Source organism: Falco punctatus, assembly GCF_963210335.1.
Source record: "Falco punctatus genome assembly, chromosome: 1".
NCBI lineage: Eukaryota > Metazoa > Chordata > Aves > Falconiformes > Falconidae > Falco > Falco punctatus.
In genome coordinates this window covers 71,592,892-71,610,470 of record NC_137580.1, presented here as the reverse complement: position 1 = coordinate 71,610,470, position 17,579 = coordinate 71,592,892, and positions in this window count along the sequence as shown.

Genomic DNA, 17,579 nt, shown 5'->3' with positions numbered 1-17,579 from the left:
GAGATTTAGAGAATGTTTTGATATATCACAAAGCAATTTTGCATTATATTATTTTAAATACATTTCATATTTGCTCCACTGGCACTTCAAAAGAACAAGAATAATCTTTTGTTAATCTCTTTTTGTATATGCATAGCAATAATGACAGGGTGAAATAATGTTCTGAATTATTATTGCTCATTCTTTATGAATCCATTCCTCCACAAAATAATGTAATAAAGGATAATTTATTAATTAATAGTACTAACATGTATACTTATTTTAAACTGTTAATATTATAGGGGTTGATTTCATTATTGACATTGGGGTTTGAATGTGATTTTATTCAAAATATTATTGTTGCAACACTGAACTTCATTATATAGACTTGATATACTATGAGGTGTCAGTAATACCAACAAAATCATCCACTGCATATGGCCAGATGTGGTGGGTTTGACCTCTGTGGGACACCAGGTGCCCACCAAGCCACTCCATCACACCCCTCTCAACTGTACAGGGGAGAGGAAAGATAATAAAAGGCTCATAGATCAAGATAAGGACAGGGAGATGACCACCAATTACCATTACAGGTAAAACAGACTTGACTCAGAGAAATTAATTTATTGCAATCAAATCAGAGCAGGGTAATGAGAAACAAAAACAAATCTTAAAATACCTTCCTCCCCACAACTTCCTTCTTCCTAGACTCAGCTTCACTCCCAAATTCGCTACTTCCTCCCTCACTGAGTGGCACAGGGGACCAGGCAATGGGACCTGTGGTCGGTTCATCACATGTTGTCTCTACCATTCCTTCCTCCTCAGACCCTTCTCCTGCTCCAGCATGGGGTCCCTCCCACAAGAGACAGTGCTCCACAAACTTCTCCAATGTAGGTCCTTCCCACACGCTGCAGTTCTTCACAAACTGCTCCAGTGTGGATCTCTTCCATGCGTCCTTTCCATAGGGTGCAGTCTTTCAGGAACAGACTGCTCCACCATGGGTCCCCCATGGGGTCACAAGTCCTGCCAGCAAACCTGCTCCAGCATGGGCTCCTCTCCCCCCATGGGGCCACAGGTCCTGTCAGGAACCTGCTCCAGTGCAGGCTCTCCAAAGGGTCACAGCCTCCTCTGGGCATCCACCTGCTCTGGCATGGGATCCTCTCCATGGGCTGCAGGTGGATATCTGCTCCACTGTTAATCTCCATGGGCTGGAGGGCACAGCCTGCCTCACCGTGGTCTTTACCACAGGCTGCAGGGGAATAATGACTCCAGAGCACCCCCTACCCCTCCTTCTCCACTGACCTTGGGTGTCTGCAGAGTTGTTGCTCTCACATATTCTCACCCCTTTCTTCTAGCTGCTGTTGTGCAGCAGTTTTTTCCCCTCCTTAAATATGTTACTGCAGAGGCACTACCACCATCAGATGGGCTCAGCCTTGGCCAGCAGCAGGTCTGTCTTGGAGCCAGCTGGCATTGGCTCCATTGGACATGAGGGAAGCTTCTAGCAGCCCCCATGCTACCAAAACCTTGTCATGCAAACCCGGTACACCAGACATTTCATTTTAAAGCAGCTGTTCAAAATATAAATATAAGTAAGCTGTCAAAGGTCTGAGATACAGAAAGTACAAGAATTTGTTACCCTTAGAAAATTCAGTCAATAATAAAATAACACAAGAAAGTGATTCATTGTTTCTCATGCAGTGAAATAACAATTTTTCTGATTAAAAAGTGAGTATACTGAAACTGTCATATCCAAAATTAGTCAGAAAGGATGCCAATCTTTCAGTTTGTTGGCTGGCAAACTGGTATGACAGCTAGAAGAGAAAGGAAAATGCATTTCTATTAGTTTATTCAAAATATACTTTCCCTCAACCAAAAAAGAAAAAAGGGCGGCCATGGTATTCCTTATCATTATAAAATGATTTTGTTCCTCACTTTCACAGTAGCAATCAAAATTTCAAAGCAGAAACCTATTTCCTTCCTAGAAAAAAATGCATAAAAATACATCGGTTTTATGACTAGTAAGATATAAGTATTGCTATATTTAAGAAAAAATAGCAACAGTGCTGCAGCTAGAGCATGCATTTGGACTCCAGCTAACAGCCGATTCAAAGTACCAGAGTTATCTCTATTTCTGACAAAATTTCAATGCTGCGGTTTATTACAATAATTGGACAAATAACCTCACAATAGCTACCAAAAGTAGACATCATTTCAGACAATAGGCAACTGAGAGATTCAGAAACTTCCATTTCCCCAAGATGTCCTACCCTGCCCTGCTGCATGGGTTCCTGTTCCTTTCAGAATTAAAAGTTGGGACCCACAGGACCAGAACCAGTGGCTCTTGCCCATAAAGTCTTCCCTAGAAACTTGAGAGCTTCCCATGACCTGCATGTTCATAACTCATCCAAGCCTCCATTACTTCCTTCGGATGTACCAATGACTTCTTGTTATTCCTCATAACTAGCGATCTGCCCACTACTACCTTTTCATATATGCTATCCAGGACTGCTGATAATGCAGAATATAAGAGTGCTTAAGGTATTTCAATCAGCCAGAACAAGAGAACAATTTTTAAGTGTTAGAAATAAAAATAATTCGATAATTCCGTAGAGAGGATGCTGAGGCAATCTGTAGAGATTAAACAGGCACAAACAAAAAGACTACAAGAATAGAAGCCAATAACATGCTTTATTAACATGCAATGTCAGACCAGAAAGTGCAACTACACAAGTCCAATGCTGCATTCTAAATAAACTGTGATTGTTAGGAAAAGGACCTTATGGCTGCACTGTTCTAAAAACGTGATCAGCTTGCAACACTGGCAAAAAAACCCGAACACTACAAAAAATGAAAAAAAGTATTTTTAAGAGTACTTTCCAGTTTCATGCATTTTCAAGATGTTATTCTCAAAGATATCATTACATAGACAACATAAAAACTACATGTTGGACTTTCTTCAAGAAAAAACTGTTTATTTCAGCTGAGTTAAGACGCACAAGAACTTGGCCCCACCAACCCTTTTTCACTCAATAATTTAAAAGCAATAGAGGAATTGCAGTAATCTGGGAAGTTTTCTAACCATGGCAGCTGCTATTTTCTGTTGTTGACAAGACAGATAACTACAGAAAACTACAAGGTTTCTGTAGTTTTTCGGTATTTTCTTTGACCTGAAAATTCTGGACTACAGAGAAATGTTAGTCTTTTTAAAATAACTCATTTAAAATTTTCTTTTATAGCTTTAAATTGTATGAATCCTGTTAACATTGGAACCAACGATATGAAGTCAATTCCAGAGGATACTGCTAGTTTCACATACTCTCTACATGTCAGGCAAGTATTACACTATATTTTAAAATGAAGAGCATAAGTTTTATTATTAAAACATTAAATAATAAAACTATTAAAATAGCAACTTAGTCATATTTCTCAACTTGTGTATTTTACAGAGAACATTTATGTAATAGTTGCATAAGTAAACACCTACTACAGGAATCAGAAAAGGTCAAAAACATTGAAGACAAAATCCTTCACATTTCATTTTAATATTTTTAGCTTCACTTTTAAAAATATTTAATGTTATACTAACAATACAAGAATAATGTATTTGAATTTCTGTAAAAGAGTACAGAAAACACTTCTTGGAGGTTATAATAGGCATCTATCATACTTTGTAGCAACGTACAAGATAAACATTTTAAAACACACACCCAGTCATTTCTACCAAGTCTAACACCAGAAATTTGATTCCAGTTTTTTTCATGTGTTTCAAGGAAACACAGAAAATCATGTACAAGTCTCAATGATTTACATTCTATTTGTGTTACTGTAATGTGAGGCTCAAACACCAAAAGTTTTGAGTCAAACTCAAAACTGCTAGAGACGCATGCACTGAGAAGCCAGCATCTCACCATTATTCAGAAAAAGCAGCAAGCCGGTATTCAATTGTATGTACATTCTTAAATCTCAACTTCAGTGCTAAGTGGATATGAGTTTAACTGAACTGGGATGATTTCCTGAATGACTGTGTTCATACACACTGTCTGCCTTTATATCTACATAACAACTTCCCATATGTAGTATCACATATACAAAATTTGGCACAAGAATTGCTATGTGACATAAAAAGTTGCTCCTAAAAAACAAACATAAACACAAAGCAAACAAACAAAAAACAACAACAAAAAAAAAAGCCTAAGAAACAAACAAAAAAACTCAGGACAAAAAGAAGCCCTAGGATCAGGGGAGTCAAGTCCAAGAAATTGGCTAAAGCCATGAGTCTACAAGCTCAAAAGTTCTTTCCAAAAATCTAGAATACATGATGTTAGCAGAAAAAAGAGGAAGTATTCAGTATATCTGAACAAGCCACAGATACACAACTGCTGGAGGGAAGGCTGGAGTTGATTTTGAAACTTCTATCTTTCCTTAGTTATATTCTTCTATTACTCACAACTTTTATGCAACTTTTTTCTTCCAGGAAGTTTGCATACAAAGATCTTACTGAAGAAAGAACAAAACCCAGTAATCCCAAGACTACCTTTTGTGAAAAATACTTCTAAATTTTTGAATATTTTTTATAATATTGAAGAATATACCCCAATATTGACATTTTAAAATATAAAATATTAACTGCAAACATTTTATTCTTTTTAATTCCTCTGGCATATTTTTGGCTTAAAGATATTTTTACACTAAGGCTCAGAACTTCTTAGCAGTCTGCTTCAAACAGTAGAATCCAGTATCTATGTGTATGCATTTTAGCTAAATGTGTATACTCTGTTGTTCTGAAAGGCTAAGTAAAAACTTTTCAAAATGAAGACAGGAATCATCAATGTTTGCTAGCAACTAGTTTTATTATCTAGACCTCTGTCGTGGTTTAACCCTATCCAGCAACTAAGTACCACACAGCTAAATACCACGCAGTACCACCCCACCCCAATCAGACAGGGAGGAGAATTGGGGAAAAATAAACAAAAAGGTAAAACTCATGGAGTAAGACAAGAACAGCTTAATAATTGAAATAAATTAAAATATAATACTAATAATTGTAATGGAAAAGGAGATAAAAAAAGAAAGAGAAATAAAACTCGGGGGTGGACCGGCAGGATATAAACTAGTGAGGCACAATACAAGTGCTCACCACCCACTGACTGATGCCCAGCCAGTCCCTGAGCAACCATCCTGCCCCCCCTCTTAACTCCTCCCAGTTTATAGACTGAGCATAACATCATATTGTATGGAATATCCCTTTGGCCAGTTTTGGTCAGCTGCCCTGGCTTTGTGTCCCGTCCCGTCCCCCCCCTCCCAGTTCCTTGTGCCTCTCCAGCCTTCTCACTGTCAGGGCCTAAGAAGCTGAAGAGTCTTTGACTTAGTAAAAAACACTACTTAGCAACAACTGAAAACACTGGTGTGTTATCAACATTATTCTCATTCTAAATTCAAAACAGCATTGTACCAGCTACTAGGAAGAAAATAAACTCTGTCCCAGCCAAAATCAGGACAGCCTGCAAACATGAATTACCTTCAGTGTACTGTTCTGCCCTTCATTAAACAAGTGTCAACTCTAAATATATCTACAATTAGTTGCCATGATAATATAAGTGAGCAGTTTAGTTTGGCTAATTAAAACCTTGGGGAAACTTACTTATTTCCATTTTTGCAATGCTCAGAAAAAACTATCCCAGCAGATAATCCATTTGGCAAATGAGAAGCCTTTTAGGAGGATTCTCAGATGGTCATATATTTGCTAACAAAGTATCTGAGAGAGAATGAATGGTAGAACACCTTAACCACCTGACAATTGAGGAAAGCAGTAATTTTGTAATTTGGTTCTTTTTATTTCTTAGCTAGATTTTACATCTTTATTTAAATAAAGGTCATGAAATGTATTTTTCTTTCTACAAAATATTATAAACTAAAATGTTAAAAAAAGGGAGGACTATATTTAAAATTTTATATTACTGTGTAAAAAATATACATGAATGAATAATAGAACATTTATTAAATACTGTAATCAGAAAGCAGTACCAAAGATTATGTAAAACCAAAACTATGGCATAAAATTACCAACTGTTACAACAGAAAATGTGGCATTACATCTTATCATTGTCAGTGTAATTCAAAACACTGCAACTAATTATTTTCTACAGATGGAGGTGGGATTATCACCTAATGAAGTTTCTCTTTGAGTAGATGTGTGGAAGTGTATTTCTATAAAATTGAATAGTCCCTAGAAGTATCTTCTGGCTGCAAAATAACCTGCTCTGGAACAAGAGCTTTCAAAGAAAAGCACAGGTAATAATGCTAGCCACTGGTGTGTTCTCAAGACTGGTAAACTTTGTTTAGTTTCTTCTCTCTTCCTTAAAATTACTTTATGAGAAACACATTGAATCGCGTATCAGGCTATTTGTTGCCATACTTTAAAATTGCAGAAAGATTATTCTATGTTAAAATCTAAATGCAGTATTTATCATAGTGAATCTGTAACAAAGAGATAAACCAGGAGGCAAAGGAATTTAATATAGACCTAAAGAGGACTTAAATGCTAATCATGAAACTATGGTGTAAAGGTAAGTAAACTTTACTATAGGTCTTTTTCTAACTTTGGCACAAGAACAAAAAATACAGCCTAACAAGAGAGGACACTTTTACTGAAGTAATAGGATCCTAGCTGCTAGATCCAGAGGTCAATAATCCAACAAGGGATATTTTGCACATGAAAGCTAGTAAAATGTTATACTGCAGTACCACAGAGAGCTGTATAACTAACACAAAGAACTCATTCAAGAAGTGTCTGCACTGTGGGATACATGTGTTTCTAACACTCTGGGGTCAAAGCACATTCCTTACCTACACATTAATTCCTCATCCTGATGTGACTATGCACAAACCATCACCCCAATTTCTGTGGATGACAAAGCTAGGTGTAAAAGGGAGCAACAGTCATATTTTTAATGATCAGAGAACAAGAATCCCCTCAGACATCAGCAGTGTAGGACAAATTTAGCCCCTAAACAACAGAGCATTTACTGATTAAATATTGCAAATGGAAAGGGACAAAACACACTCCATCCTCCAGATTTATTCTTTTATAGCAGCTTAATCTTTGCAGAAAACAGATCTTTATGTTGAATAGCAAGGTAAAACGTGCTTGTTTTAAAGCTCCTGTTCCTGCTAAAGAAGATACAGGGGGAGATTGTAAAAATATATGATGCTCTAGGTTCTTAAAAATTGTTAGTTATCCGGTTCTTTATCTTACCTTCCTAACTCATCCACTTTCTAACCACATTTCTCACATTTTAACATGTTAAACTATGTCTTTGTACTCCACACTTGAATCAGATTATATTTAAGTATTCAAATAGCAGCAATGATGAATGAGCATGATTCTCTTGGAAGTTAGGGCAGAAGGCTAACAATTGAAGTTTACATATCTAAAAAACAATAGGCTATTCATCTATGAATATAATTAAATTACAATTTGCTTTCAGATATGATTAAAGACAAACATGGAACTATATAATACTTAGAATTAATCACGTTCTTGAAACACTTCAGTAGATAATGATTTTGACAGAATGAGATTGCAATATGTTGTAAGACCCTATGACACATTAAGCAAGTAGCAAGTGACATATTTTAAAGGGATCTTTCTTTTTTTAATAGAGGTAGGGAATTGTGACAAAGACCAGAAAGACCATGCAACAAAAATATAATTAGGAAACCTGAAGAGCCTCAGAACTATTTATTCTGAAAACAACTAGTAAAGTGTTTAATTCACTACCAATCTTGTGGGATTTTTTTGCCATTTCTTTGCTAATATTCACATAACTTCATCATCATAAGTTGTCCTTTTAATTGCACCAAAAAACCCAGATTTAATACCCTTGTGAGTAAAATATATTCTGCTTTATATGACAAAAAGTGTCAAAACTGATTGCTTTTGCATTTAAACTCATAGTTTCTACAAAAGAGCAAAAACGTAAATTTGGGGACAAAAGTATAGACATGTTTAATTGGGCATATGCACTATCTACCTCTCTTTTCATTAGCTCTTTATTTCACTAAATACAAATAATTCTTCAAAATATATTACAAATTTGGAAAAAAATAAAATCACTTCCAAAATTCTCAGGCATTTTGTATCTTCTTTACATTCTTTTTAAAGACATACTTTTTAAAGTTACCTGATAATCAGCAGGGTCAGGAGTACAAAAAATCTTGCCTTTCCAAAAAAAGGTAAACATCAAGGAGCTGAAGATCCAAATACTACTGTCTTTACATGTTGGGGTCTCAGCAGGTCTGCAGACAAGTTAGTTGACTTCAAAGACTTAGTCGTGTACCTTTAAGACAGCCGCAAACTGTCAGGTACGTAAACAGGATGTGAAGAACCAGAACTTAGAACCGCAGCATACGGGCACTTACAGCAATAGCAAATAGCAAGCAAGAAGAAGAACACAAAAACCTATCAGGGTCTGACACATGTACTGTCTAAGATATATAAATAATTTGTATCAACAGTAAAGGCCATTTTGTCTGAACCCAGCCACGCAGACATAGTGTTTTTTCAGTCCACCTCGACTTGCATCATCACACTTAGAAGTCTCAAATACACATTTTTTTAAACTTCCATTTTCAATACTATGCAGATTTCACCATTGGGATACCATGGCCATTTAAGTGCTGAATCAGGTATTTCTTGGTATGAAATCTGTCTGGAGGTAAAGAGGTTTTGTGGCTGTAACTGATTTCAGAGTTACACTAAACATCATCAGTCCAAGCCCTATGTTGGTTGCCCTCCTCTTTTTCTTTATGATATGAAAAGGCAATTCTTCTGGAAATCACCTCATCTCCCCTGCCCTGTTTGGCTTTGCGGGTTTGTTTGTTTGGGGGTTTTTTGATAAAGGGGAAACTACTGTACAGACTCACATAACAATGTAGATTTTGCTTTGTACTGAAGTAGGCTTATACAAGAAGCAGTTAACCAAAGATTTGGACTGATAGCAGAGAAGCAAATTGTACTGAATAATCTCTGATGACAGTGTTTAGAACTGAGGCACCTAATGAGATGCACAGCTATGTTCAACAGAAGAGGGCAAGCATAACACAGGTGTAGTTTCAAGGCTTACTAGTAAGGACATGACAGGTAAGCTGAAAATCTATTTAAAAATGAACATCTATCGACAGCAAAGGAGAGAGGAGGTAAGTCTGTATCTTCAGCAGCACTGGGAAGTATAGAAAGAATGACTATCACCTTCTCAGCTTATTCAGAAGACTCAGACAAGGGGGTTTATATCAAAAACTTAAAATACATGGTAACATGCTGTCTTGAGTCTCTGTCATTACTATCAGCACACAACCCAAAACAGTCTCAGAATATTCACCCCAAAGTATGGTGGGGTATGAAAAAAAAAATCTTCCAACCAGTCTCTTAAGTTAATGGCTCCAGCTTATTTCATGCACTTCAGCACATAAAAGGTGCCAAGGGCAATATCTCTCATTGTGACTGATCAGGGTCCAAGACTGGGTGTGTGATGAGATCTGAAGATTGTGGTGTCATTCAGAAGGTGTTTCTGAATATTTTCCTCTTTTCAGTGCAGGGTGTAAATGGCAGATAAAATAGTGGTAGGACACAGATAATTTACATAGGTGGAACAGGCAACTGGCCTGCAAGTTGGTGGGTAAAACAACCATTACCATTTGTCAAGCAGAGCAAAAAGAGAGCTTCATGGAAACCACTGAGTTGCAGATGACTCACATGACTTATCAGCACTTGAGGACAAACCAAGGAGAAACAAATGCAAGAAAAGCTACAGAGGGCACCATGTCTCTGTTCAACAAAGTGACTGGTCACAACAGGTGACCAAAAAGAACTGGTATACCACTAAGTACCATTGACTTTACATAATCATGCACCAACCACAAAAGAGCATGCTATATCAGTGTATCTTTTAGGGATGCATTCTACCACTTGCCCTTTCCCCTACATACCACTATTAAACTGGTGTGAGACACAATCTTGCCAGTAGAGTGAAAGCATAATTCACTTATGTAAAAATATGCTTTCCATATTAAGATTGCATCTTTGGTATTTTTTTGATAGTTAGCTATAAAGCGTCTATTTTAGACAAATAGCCTTATTTAATAATAGCCTTAAATAGGGAAAAATAAGAAATCTAGCAACCATAGACACTATTCATATTGCTTCTTCATTAGGCAGCAATCCTATAAATGAGGTAAACCAAACATACTGTGATAAATCAGTTTGCATAAATAAGTGTTCATATTTCCTAGAGACCCAAAATAATGGTGAGCTGGAAACCATATTGCATTCTTTTGGCCAAAACCCAATACACGCATTTTCTCTAATTCTTAGAATACTTTCATTTCAATTTAATTTCATATTTACTGTATTTTCAATTACAAGATTAATTACTAATGTCCTAGAACATCAGTCTTACTGATATTAGGTTATGTACCCTGAATTTGGTATTTGGACAGCGGTATTCAGACTAATTACAAACCTGGTGTTTTTTCTAGCTTGGAGTCTGGAGTAAATCAAACACCAATTTGACCAAATAGGATCTTTTTCATTGCCGATATTTTGTAGGACTTGAGAGCCGTGCATGGTTTATTACATGTGCCAGGAGCTGGTGTGAATGATTTCTCAGATGGAAATCTCTAGTGACACACAAGGGGAAAAAATATGCCAAAAATTGGTTACAGCACATTCAGAAACTACATAAACAGAAAGTGCTTACATCAGTACAGTACATTTACAGTATTCTTTCTTTCTGCCTTAATGTAATTCAGACACAGTGGCAGATAGCAGCTTGAATATTTCTGGTCACATAGGAGTGGTTTTCAACTGTGTATTAACAGCAAGCATTAACATCACTTAATTGTGCAAAATACTTTGCATATATATGCACAAATACATAGCCATGAATAGCTAACAATATGAAAAATGTTTATTCAGTCAATCCATTCATTAGTGGTATAGCTACAGACATTTTCAAAGACATGCCTACCTTTAAAACATTATACCTTCCATTTGCAATTTACTTGACTACTGTCTCTATATATGGCGCATATTGAATACAATATTGCAGAAATCAAAGTACTTTTGTACTCAGATAAATACCACAAGCCAACTAGTACACATAGCAAAATAATAAAGGAAGGAAGAACTGTAAATTCTTTGTAAATATACTTCAGAGGGAAAGTCTCAGCTTTGTGGACATAAATTGTGCAATGCCAGTTGGCCTTGGTGCCTAAGATTTATCACTGGTATAGAGCATAACCCCTGGCCAACTAAATTTACTATAGTTAGATGTAAACTAAGCCCAAAAAAAGTCTCACTGAAAGCAAATGTATTCCTAAGTCATGTGACTTTTACAGTCCTATTCAAAACACATAACAAGAACTAATATTCCTCCATGAAATTATTTTTCAGTCACCAAAGCAAATTTCAAATTTACCTACATTGACTTGTGCTCACCATCACAGAAAAAACAGGTTAAAGGATTTAGGCATGCACACTTGGGTTTAGACAGTTTCATTTGAATATTCAGCCTTGTTTTTTCCTCATGAATTTTATTTTCAGGAAATAAAAGCTTAAAAGCTTCTGAAATATAAAGTGGGGGGGGAGGGGGGAACCTTTGAAGTTGCTACACTTCAAAAGCTACAAGCTATTCAAAGCCTGGTTTTGTATAACATAACTACAGCATGCATTATTTTGGAATTTAAAAATTAAAGTCAACAAAATAAAAATCAAACAGAAAATTTTAGTTGAATATAAATCAGGAGAAAAGAAGAAACTGCCTTGATGGCCTGATAACTTTTTGAAGAGCAACTTCCTGAAAGTGTTTAAGAAAAGCCAGGCAATTTTTATCCAGCTATAATTTCAGAATACATTATTATTAAGAATGAAAAAATGGAAAGATGATCTAATTGATAAAGAAAAAAATAGATTCTGTCTCAAAAACTTGGGCAAATATCTCATGCTATTGAAGATACATACAGATGGGAGAAAAATAAGCCTTTGGGAAAACAACAAAGAAAGATGTGAGGGAAAGGTTTGTTCTAAGCTGTACTCTAGCGTATGGATACTTCCAGCTTCATATTTGCTAAGTATTTCCTAATATTTTTACAAATTATTTTTCACTTTTAGTCACAGAGTGGTGAAAATGTCACCTTGGATCACTCACAACTGAAAGCCATTACTTAGCTTAGTGACACACACACATATGTATGCATAAAAATTAAAAATATTTTTTAAAATCTTTTGCACTTCAGAAGGGAAGTGAACATCTCAGACATGATGAAATCCCGCACCTGACCTACAGTTCAGTGAAATCTCCTTTAAATATGCAACAGTACCCACTATAAGTACATACTCTATACATGTTATATCGGTTTACATACTCAAAAAAGTTCTCACTTATTTCTGCCATCATGCTTTCAGAGCACAAAACTAAGTATTATGCACTACCTGAAGAAAATTTATAACCATGGAAATGTCTGTGAAACCTCTTCCATGCATTGCATGTGGAATAAATGCTATTCAGATTTCTCATTTACATGAGCATATACATGAACACACATATTTGGTTCACAAGTACTTTTATGTCCGAATTGTATTCACATAGACCTCTAACATCAACAGGTATTCTAAACTATGCAAAACAACACAGAAACAATTAATTAAGCAGTCACAGAAGACTACAATTATTATTTCTTGACAGTTATCTTACTATTGTATTATTCAGGTTATTATACTACTTAAGAGTGAAGAAAGAAAAACATATATAGCTTGCTGTGGACTGGTTTCCCTGTTCTGAAACTGACTTTCCATTTCATATTGACCAGTTTTGTGAAGTTAAGAGTGAACCCTCACATACTTTTTGTTTTAAGGTAAATATAAATGAACTACTAACCAGTCAATGGGAGGATGTGGGGGCATATGGAGTTTTGAGATCTCTCCAAGATCTTATAAAGGTGTATTTTGTGACTGTATTATTCTCTAAAGGAGCTTGGTACCTTTGCCATGGGCAGTAACTACCTTCCCAATACACTAGAAGTTTTAAAGATGCTACCTAGTAAACCACTTGTGTATTCCACTATTTACAAATACAACCACATAACTACTCGTAAGTTTTACTTAGAATTTTCCAGTTTTGTCCAAAGCTTTCTCACATTTTCTCTATAGTTCAAAGCACTCAAATTGAAATATCATCCTTCATAGTGCTGACACAAACGCACTACATGATTCTACGTGAACCAAGGCAACACCTTGGAAACTTTTGCTCATGCAAGATCTGTATTAAAGACTATATATAGCTTGCATTAATCCATTTCGCTTTGGAGAAAACATGATCAGAATCATTGTCAAACATCATAATCCTGCAGAAGAGCACTTTTGTGTTTCTTTTATTAGAATATAAACATAGCAAAATGAATAATAAAATGCTATACTTGAACATGAATTAAAAGAACAATGTTTCTAACCACCTCCATGCTACACAATAATACAAATTCTTGCGAAACCAAATCATAATTCAGAAGGAGAGTTACAGAAAAAAGTTATGCAGTGCCAGTAGAATAAATGAATCCAAAATTATTTCACTTTTAACAACCAGTGACTGTCTCGCATGCTGACAAGGTATTGGCAGATGCAGAGGATTCTAAATACTGTTATCACTATTTTTTCAGTCTACTGAAGTGACAGCATAAATACAGGTGCTTCCTCTCATATGAAAAGTATAATTAATTCTATGTAAGTACAATTTTAAGTACATGCTGGTTGTTTAAAGTATTTTTGGTATGGATCTTATACCAACTCAGCATTTTCCTAGAACACTATAGTATTATATGTTCAATAAGAGGAAAGACTGCTATTAGAGTATAACTCTGTAGTGGTTTTTTGTGAGCTATAACTGGTGATTGATTGTCTAGTTCATAGTACATTTTTTCCATCTTACACAACTGCAGAGATCTTGCATCTGCAAAACTTATTCATGCAACTGCAACATAAATTTATGTTAATCTGAGTTACCAAGTATTCTGTGTTTCAGAAAAAGATCTGTCCTACACGATCAAAACCAGAAATTTATTTTAAAAAAAATCAAACACCTTTATATCAAGCAAGCCTCGTACAAAGAAATCACATGGCTAAAGATGATAGAAAAACAACTTTGGAGTTGATCTGCAATAGTGAAATGAATGATGCTGTCCTTAAAATTATGTACCTGGAATAAAAATTTTTAAAACTTCAGAGCAAAACTAAATCACAAGTGTTCTATAAATTGTATACAAATTGCAACAGTACTGCCATCAATGTTTTTAAATCTAAGAGAAAATAATAATTAACCAAGTGTTTATGCAAAGAACTGTGTTAATTTCTCTTTTCCTTAGGTTGACTTGATCACAACAATTCTGAATTCAAATAGCAACAAAAGAATAAGATCTGTATATGCATTCCTGTCATCCTGGCTGCTCCCCTGTTACCAATGTCAGAGCTTACAATTGGCATTCAAATCCACTTCCAGCAACTCAAGAGGAAATATGTGTTGAAAATATGTGAATAATAATAGTTCAGCTAACAGTACTTCACTTCCAGTCCTAACACATCCTCACACAGGTGGAGCTGAAACATTTTAACTCTGTTAAGTTACACAGACGCAGGTTAACGCACATGCAACTCTTCCACTCCATCTACAAACTCTAAGGCACTCTAAGGTTCCTGACTAGATATGTAAACCTATGAGAAAGTAGTCCAGAAATTATAACATTTATGGTATAATCATTTGCCTTTCCTTTAATGTGGAGGAAAACTAATTACTACTATTTGTGGTGAATATTAATAAGCAGCATCTGATGATATGACACTCTTCCAATGTTGTCTCTCACACTGCAAATATGGCAATGAAGAAAGATAAGTATCTTCATTGCTAATAAAGGCTACCCAATCATCAGATACAAAATTATGCCCAGTCTCCAAGACAGAAAGTTAACTTAGAAAGTGCAGCATAAAAAAAAAAGACATTTTTCTTTATTTTACAGTTTGAGACATTTACTAATTTTACAGACAGCAAAGCCTGTACAAGAATGTAAAAACACTGCTGTATTAGACAATGCGATCTCAGCCTTCTCAGGAAAAAAAAAATAAATACTTTAATCAATGATAAACACAATGTTATAAATTAATTTAGAGATATTGCCTATGATAAAATGCAGATATACCAGCCATGTTTTCTTAAATTTTAAAAATCAGCATGTTCTATTTTAATACCATGCGTTTACTAAAATTTTAATCCCTCTAGTAAGATCTGTTTATATTACAATAGCAGGGGTTTTTATCAAGGGTACAGAAAACTGCTGTATGCAAGTTACTCACTACAGCAGGCAAGGATTAATTTTGTTCTGAGCCACTCTGTTATAAAAAGATATGATTACAGTTAATTAAGTTTGACAGATTTTAATCATCGTTCTCATATTTTTACCCTTTCGTTAAACTGAAATCGTTACAATACAAGCTGTCCTATTGAATCATAAGGAACCAGAATATTTGAACTAGCATCAGATTATTTCGTAGTCTAGAATTGGTGAGAACACATATCATACAAACAAATTTAGGACTATTTAAGTACACAATTACATTTGCTATCAGCTATAGACTTCATGAGCGTTCAGAAACTGTTTTTATTCTATTCTGTAAGATGAGCAAAACATGAAAGGTACTGCAACCTTTGCTTACAAGTTTTTTAATGATTCATAGATACCTATGAATAGAATTATAATCAGCGATGGAAATACAAATCAGACAGTTGTACCAGCGGGTTTTTTTAATGATCCCCCCCACCCCTCAGAGAATGTGTCACTGTATATTTTAAAAGAACATTGAACCAGTCCAACCATGAATTATAATACATTTATTTTGTATAACAGAAAAATCTATTTATACAACAGATTACACTGACTTGAATGTAAAAATCTGGAATGTCTGCATATGAATTGCTTAAGTAAATTCTGAATAACTTCATTTATACTTGAAAGTACTTTCATCCCTATTTTAATGGATAAAAATTGTTCTCACAAACAGGAGCTCTAATCTTAAACTTAAGCAAAAAAAATCACTGAAACTGGCTTACAAATTATCCACAAGACCTTTATTTCATCCCCAAGAACATGAATACTTCAACAAAACACCAGTCCAGTATACTGAAGACAAACATATTCATAAATGCTTACAAATCTGTTTGACGTAAATAGTCCCAGTGACAGACCCAGAGCTTCCAGGAATCCCAGCTCCTCCCAGCCTGGTGAGAACAGAGGACAGACCTTTGTGCAGAGGCAGCCTCTTCAAGAAGAGCCTGACAAGCAGGGATGATCCCAGATAACCTACTTTCAATCTTGTGAGGAACTTGCAAGTCCCCAGTCATCACCTTGCCTGGGAGGCTAAGGAAGAAGTGGAAGTCCTGCTGAAACCTTGCAATCTCCAAGACCACAGCTCAGTGAAGCCTCTAACAGGTCTGGCAAGCAACAAAGCCACCAACTGCTGTGTAGGGTCAGGAATGACTGACAAAGGATACATATCACACAACTACATACTAAGAACAAGAATATTTTGATCATTTTTAGCTTCTCTTACCTACAATATCCTGAACTTCAGTCTGTGTATCAGTATACACGTACAGGGAATGCAGGACAAGTCCCACTAAGGATCAGTGTGAAAAAAAAATATTAGACAGGAAACAGAAAGCACAGAATTAAACTGAAGAGCATCATGCTTTCCATAACCTCAATTTTGTGGTTCAGCATTCCCTACATAGATAATTTTAAACTAAACCAAGAAAACTACTAATTTGCATAAGCAGAGCCTTTATTTTGGTTTAAAGGGAAAAAAGGAGAAAATAGAATCAAAAAGCTTGTATGTGAAAATAAACACAGGGAGATTACTTAGCAATTACCATTATAGGCAAAGCAGATTCAGCTTGGGGAAAGTTAAGTTTAGTTAATTAAAACAGATTCAGGGAGAGAGAAATGAAAAGACAAACATTAAAGCAACACCTTTCCTCTCCATTTTTCCCAGGCTCAACTACATTCCCTCATTCCAGACTCCTCTACCACCCCAAAGCAGCATGAGGGGATGGGAGTTACAGTCAGTACACATTGGTTTCTCTCCTCCACTCCTTCCTTCTCACACTTTTCTTTACTCCAGCATGGGTTCCCCACAGGCTGCAGTCCTTCAGAAAGTCTGCTCCAGCATGGGCCCTCCACAGGCCACAATTCCTGTCAAGGAAAATCTGCTCCAGTGTGGACTGCAGTCCTTCTGGAATACCTATCTGCTCCAGCATGGGTTCTCCACAAGCTTTAGGGGAAAAAATGCTCTGATGCCTGTAGAACCACCTCCTCCTCTGCTGTTTCTCACTCTTTTTATTTCCTCCTCCTTTGCCTGTCTGATATTTTCTGCCTTTTCTTAAATATGTTTTCAAAGAGGCACCAACTTGGCCGATGGACTCAGCTCTGTCCCGTGGTGGGCTCATTGCAGAGCTGTCTGGCAATGGCTGTGTTTGGCTGGAGGCCGTCCCTGACCTCTTCCC